The sequence below is a fragment of the Fulmarus glacialis genome, unplaced genomic scaffold, assembly GCF_000690835.1.
Source record: "Fulmarus glacialis isolate BGI_N327 unplaced genomic scaffold, ASM69083v1 scaffold13374, whole genome shotgun sequence".
In the NCBI taxonomy this organism is placed as follows: Eukaryota; Metazoa; Chordata; class Aves; order Procellariiformes; family Procellariidae; genus Fulmarus; species Fulmarus glacialis.
In genome coordinates this window covers 35326-41762 of record NW_009206162.1, presented here as the reverse complement: position 1 = coordinate 41762, position 6437 = coordinate 35326, and the positions used below count along the sequence as shown (strand labels likewise).

The 6437-nt window shown below is 46.4% G+C and overlaps 1 protein-coding gene across 1 annotated transcript in view; it reads left to right on the top strand.

Moving 5' to 3' along the window:
- Positions 1 to 6437, top strand: part of LOC104075221 (SH3 and PX domain-containing protein 2A-like) — a gene marked incomplete at its 3' end in the record, with an annotated part of 75297 nt that overhangs the window by 39913 nt on the left and 28947 nt on the right. The window lies entirely within an intron of this gene.

The following is a 6437-nucleotide window of genomic DNA, read 5'->3' as shown; positions in this document are numbered from 1 at the left end:
TAATATATAGGGGTAGTCTTGCAGGTGTGATAGGCGCGCACACACACACACAGAGTCTCAGATGTCTGGTTTGCTGCGCCTTACCTGTTTAACACAAATAACCTAGATATTCTGCTGTGCTTTCTGAACATGAGGCAGCAAACTTTGTCAGATGGAGAAAGAGGAGCTCTGCGCCCCATCCCCTTCCACCCGTCTGCAGTAAATTATCATCGCAGTGCCCTGTCCCTACCTCAGAGGAGCTGTCAGGGGGTGAGGAGGTGACCCATAGCACTGCAGCATGGGATGCTGGGGGCTTGAACAGCTATGGAGAGCTTTTTGGGGGCCACTCCATAATGCAATATAATTTCCTTTTAACATACATATTTTCAGTTTTCCTGCCTGTTCTTTGAAAGGGGAGAGTGCTTCCACGTTTAAAATTAACTTCCATTTGAGCCAGGGTAGCACGTTAGCAAGATGGCTAACAGGTCCTTGGCTTGTTTCCACTCCAGCTTATTTAGGACTTGGGTGATGCCGAGCTTCTGGTGAGCTGCTCTTCAGCAGCTCCTATTGTTTGAGAAAGCGGTTTCTATTGTTTCTTTCTATTTTCTGCCTTGCTAGGAGAGCTCTTGCGGAAAATTCATCTCCTGTCTCTCACAAGAGGAGAATGGATTTCCTGTCGGCTCCGGGCTTGAAGGGAAAGCAGGGGCTGCCGGGAGGAAGCGGTTGTTCCTGGGCCGGGCGGCAGGAGCATTGATGATTTCAAGGGGGGCAGGCAGGCATATTATTTTCTTCAGGCTCCGTGGAGATATTTTTAGGGTTTAAGTCTTTTCTGGTTGAAAGATGAAGTCGTCAAGTGTGAGGTCATAGGATGCCCTTAGGCTTCCTATTGAAGAAGCTGTGGAACAGGCAGCCACCGGTGACCGCCAGCTTTCCGAGCTCCCCGCCAAGGAAGGGGCTGTAATGAGCCCCATGTAATGGAATGCAGGGGGGCTTTTGGCTTTGTATGCTGAGCCTGTTTCACAGGCGTCGTCAGGCCTTCTGGAGTCTTCGGGCATCAATAAGGCATGAGCCAAAGGCCTGATTTCATTACAAAAGGAAGAAAAAGGGGAAAAAAACCCCAATGCTTGCATCTGCCCAAGTACCTGGTCCTCTTCCCACTCTTTCAGTCTCTTCTGCGTCCTTTCTCAGCATACAGGTCCAAAATCCACTGGTCGGCAGCTGAAACAAGGGGCTGGAATAGGAAAAACCTACAGAATATTTTTCTGGTGCTTGACCTGCTCCTCTCACACAGGTTAAGAGCTGGTATTTTGCTCAACCAGAAACTACCTCTGGGCAGAAATCAGCATATGCAGAACATGATGTGCCTCTCATTAGACCATCTGAGTCTCCTGATGAGAGTTTTGTAATGATCAAGCCACAGTTTCACAGGAAAACAAAGAATGGAATGGGGTTTTGGTTTGGGTTTGCTTGAAGCCAGAGCTAATGGGGATTATATATTTTTTTTTCCGCGCTGGATGCTAGACCGAAAAAGCCAGGGCAGGTTTTCAGTGCAGTATAGCTGCTTGGACTCCTTGGGGGAATATACAGACGTTTTTACTCAGAAATTAGTTAGATGTTCATTCTTGTTTTTAAAGGCAATAAATAAACACGATTATAGACTTGAAAAGCAGTTTGAGCTGCATTGGGCTCGTCGTTTCCTCAGGCAGCCGTTCCAGATGAGTGTGCCCTCTACTACTATAATTACTTTTTAAAAATAACTCTGCAAGTCTGTAATCTAAAGTGGGTGGTATGTAGCAAGTCTGAGAGCATTCTGCATTCAACCCACAGGCTGGGGAGAGGGTGACTTTATATAAGGGTTTGCTTGTCTTCATCTCTGGGTTGAAATCTGACTTTTTCCCACAATCCATCAACAAATGGCCCATATAATGAAAGTGCTTTTTAACACGGGAGTCAAGCTTGCCAGGGACTTGGATGGCTTTGCAGCCCCACAGGCTCTAGCTATTCCCTCTGGATGTTACTTCTCTGCCTGATCTTGTCTCTGTTGTATTCAGATTTAAGCTGTCTGGGCAATAGAGGAGAGCAGAGCCCAGCTGAGATTCGCAGCTAAGTAATAGTCTAGACCTCTGTTTGAATCTGTTTTCAGCCCACTTTGCCTTTTGGCTGGGCCAGCCGATTTATTTATATACTCACATGCTTAAAATAGGTTGTGATTATTTTTTTCCTGCGGATTGGAAACAATGAACCTGGGAATTTGCTGCTTGATCGCAAGTGATTTCTCCTACTTTATTTTCTCTATCTCTTAAGCTTTTTGGGTGCTGATGTTCTTAAGCGTGGTGTGTTTGCAGACCTCCCTGCTCCACAATGCAGCTATTTTCAGGCTCTCGTGAACACGTTTGTCCTTACTAATAAGGGGATCTTTATACGCAGGAGCAGAGTGAGGGGATACTGCAGGCAGTGATTTGCCAAACTGCATCTATTTCCACTATAATGAAATAACCCATGGCAGTGTCTGCCCCCCTGTGATTTTTTTTTTTTAGAGTTGTAGTCCTGTTTAATGGGAAAGCTGAGGTGGAGAGAGGGAAATAACGTGGGAATTAGGAAGAGGAAACCAAGAGTAGGTAGATGAGGAAAAGAAAGTAAGTCAGTCCTAGAATTGGGAAATTCAATCCTCTTGAGCTTCTCCCATTCAGAGAGGTGCTAATACAGGCCCCAGGCTTGTACTCAGGATGGAGGTAATTAATGTTTGCTCTCAAATTTCCTTGGGTCTGAAGTTAAGCACTTTCACCATGTCATTTTCTATCAGGGTTTTGCCACCTCTAAATAAAGAGCAGAAAATTACATTCCTTCTGCTTTTACATCTTAAGCATCGGCAAGTTCAGACTTGCAGGTTCCTTCTCATATTCAGGGCTCTGAACAGCACACAGCTGACCTGGAATAAGCAAAACATTTGCAATCTGGTTTGGCCCTTGATGAGATTTTTTTGAAGGTGTTCAGGCTGGTGGGTAGACTTTTTCACTGAGTGCACCGTTAGATGTGATTCCCACCAAATTCTTCCAACTCTTCTTCCAACTCTTCCCACCAAACGCAGGATAGCTTGGTACTCTCTCAGGCAAGCAGTAAACCCACCAGACTGGAGTATAGGATAAAGGCATTTGTGCCTATTCCCACTAGGCAGTGTCGTCACCGCTGGTCTATTTAAATCATTAGATGCGGAGAGCAGAAGGGGAAAAATTCCTATCTTAATCCCAGCTCCTACAAAACAGAGCAAATGCAGAATTGTGTGTTTAGCAGATTTCCTCTTGGGAAGAGAAGTCTCCTATAGATAATGATCCTTTTAGCAACATCTCCAGTGAACGAGGCTTTGTCCGAAGAACAAAGAAAAAGTTGCAAGCTTGAAACATGCCTGAATTTCCTGAGCGCGCTCGCCGCTGCGTGCAGGCAGGAAGCTGTGTTAGTCTGGTTTGGATGTTTGCTCTGAAGTGGCATAAACAGAGTGTCGGGTCTCCCGGGATCCTGATCTGACCTGCGGACCAGGGGATAGGGGTTCCTCTAAGCTGCAGCTACAAGAAGGACTACCGTAGTCACGCAGCTCTGTGCCTGTGTCCCTGACTGTCTCGTCTCCCCTCTGGCCAAATCCATCCTCTGAAGATTCCAGGTGGATGCAGGAGCCAGCAGCAGAGATGAGCGGTGCAGCCACAGCAGACCCAGCACAGGCGAGTGTTAAGCTGCCAGCCAGCAGGGAACTCATTTCCTGCACAATTACGAAAACAGCTGATCTGTGACATTTTAAGAAGGGGGAGAAAATACAGGGCAGGGGAAGGAAGGCCCCGGCTACATAAATATTTGCTTTTGTACAACGTCGCAGCCACCCCCTTCTCCCAGGGGCTGGGAGAAGAAGGGGTTGCTTGCTGCTGGCTCTGGTACGTGGTGACAGGGGATGGGAGAGCCACCAGTGGGCTGCCCGCAGCTGGAAGAAGCACAGTCTCCGCCAAGCAAAAGCTGCCCTGCTTGACCCCCCTGCTCCCTGCTGCATCCCACAGCCAGGGATGAGCTGCTGGAATGCCAAGAGCTTGCTTGAACTACCTGCCTGGGCCTCTCTTCCAGCTCCTTGGTCTTGCTCTGACAAAGCCAAGCTAGTGAGGTACCCCTGCTAGGGAGGTATATCCCTGCTCCTTCCCAGAGAGCAGCCTTGGGAAGGGGGCTCGGGAAATGAAGGCATGAAGCTTTCAGTAGTGCTGCTGCAGGCGGATGAGGTGTCCAGGGTGTGGGGACTGCAGCATCTTGTATGATGCCACCACCACGTCACACGCCCACTGCCAGCCAGGTCTGGAGCAGACATGAGCCATGTTGTGTGCAGAAGAGGCACTTGCTAGACCTGATTGAAAAAGACCCTCGGACACAGGTCAAAAAAAGACCCTCAGAGACAGGGAAAAGATTTTCTTTCGGTCGTGACATTATTCAACCTGATATAGTCCTGGTTTTCAATTTCTTTCCCTCACCCTACACAAAAATGTTATTTTTTCCAGCCCTGTCAAAGAGAGGGTGAATTGACGCTCTCTGGTCTATAAATGCTGCTCAGTTGTCTTTTCATTAGCCCTCCTCGGCCGGGGTGGCTGGTGCAGTGCCATGCAGATGCTGTGTACATTTGACACAGTATCTGGCCGCCGGGGCAGCTCCGAAGTCCCTCGCGTGTGTACTCAGCGGGTGGAGGGAAGGCTGCGGCGTGCTTTGCCTGAGGTCCAATTAGTCTGTGTTTGTAGCCAGGATCGCACTGTCTAAGCCATCTTTCTGCAGTACAGCAGTCTGCGACGGTTGTGTCAACACGGGGTGACCTGTATGTAAGGAGATTCGGTGAGTCCCATTAATAGTGACACCAATCCACTGTTGGATCTCGGCGTATTCTGCTCTCCCAGTGGTGTCTATGAAACCAGAAGGGTTGGAATAGGTGGGATTCAGAGGTTTGTTTCATGCAAGTGGTTGATGTGGTAATAGAGGTACCTCCAGCCTGTTCTCCTCCTCCCCTTTCATCAAGGAAATATTGGCTAAGCTCACTCCCCAGGACATGCACCATCACTCAGTGAATAAACACAAGGGATTTGTGTTGTGGGTTAATTCTGCTGCTGGAAATCAAACCCCATCCGTGGTCAGATGACTTTTTTTTTCTTGGAAAGGGACCAAGGTTAAGAAGACAAGGAAGGCAGGTTAGTTAAAATATGTCAAAGTCTCTTGGGTGTAAGTAAAGACTATAAATAAAAGCCTTTTAACTTGGAAAAGAACTTTAGAGTGATACAATCAGGTTCAATTTAGTCCAAATATTGCTTTATGCCATTAAGCTGTTATCAAGTTTTGGTTCAATTGCAATAGTTTTATGGCTTCGGTGCAGTGGGAACAGTTGCAGCCTTTATGCAAGTAAAGCATTTCCCCTGAAACGTTTGCAGTGAAGACTGCTGTATTGTGCAGGAACCTGGGAGTGAAACTGCCTGGAAACAAATAGCCAGGGAGGTGACCTTCTCTAGCTCTTTTCTTTCTCCATTCCAGAGTAACTACACAATCTAAGGATTTATATCATGAACAATGAGGGGATTTAAATGAGGTTTAGTTTTACATTCTCATTAATGAATCCTCAAACTTGGTAATAAAAGCTGAATGTTTTTACTTATTTCCTCTTAAACTGCAAGCATGTCTGATTCAGCAGCGTCTTGAGATGATTTGTCAGGATGAGAAAATAAGTCACATCCCTCTTCCTCTTGGGATTAATAGGGAACTAGAATAATCCTGTACCCATAATATTATTTCAGTTGGGTTTGCATAATAGCTTGGAAATGGTTATACTCGATGCAATGCTTTGTAATGATGATGTTTTATCCTTTGAAGTTAGATTAATTCATGTCACAGAGTCAGATCCGCACAAATAATAAACCACATACTATTAGTTTTTCCAGTTTCTCTTAACTAGCCCTCATTTTGTCATCTAAGTTTTACTATGGTCGATTAGAAGTGAGTGGATTTTAATGCTGTTTCTGCAGATATCCAGCACCATCACAGCCAGGGAAGTCCCATCTCACGTTTGGTGTCTTCACATGTTAGCGTGGCTGTGGGTTTAGGAAGATCTTAGTGTTCCTAAGGAGTCTTGCTGCGTGCATGCCTCTGCTCTGCAGAGCATGAGTACTTCCACCAAAATCACTGTAGTTGACCCTCTCTGTGAGCCAAGGTTTTCCACATGCATCTGGACCATTATTCCTGGCTTGCGTTAGGGAAAGTGAGAGAAATCAGGCCCCCCGTAATTACTTACAAGCTGCGAGCTAGGCACATACGTAAATATTTTCAGGGTCACAGCTTAGCTCTTTATTTTTAATATACTTTGTTATTAGTAATCATTTTTGAAGAGATTGAAAATCCCACCCATAAGTTTCTGTAGCGTCAAGCCTACTCAGCCTTGACCTCTGCTCCCAGTGGTA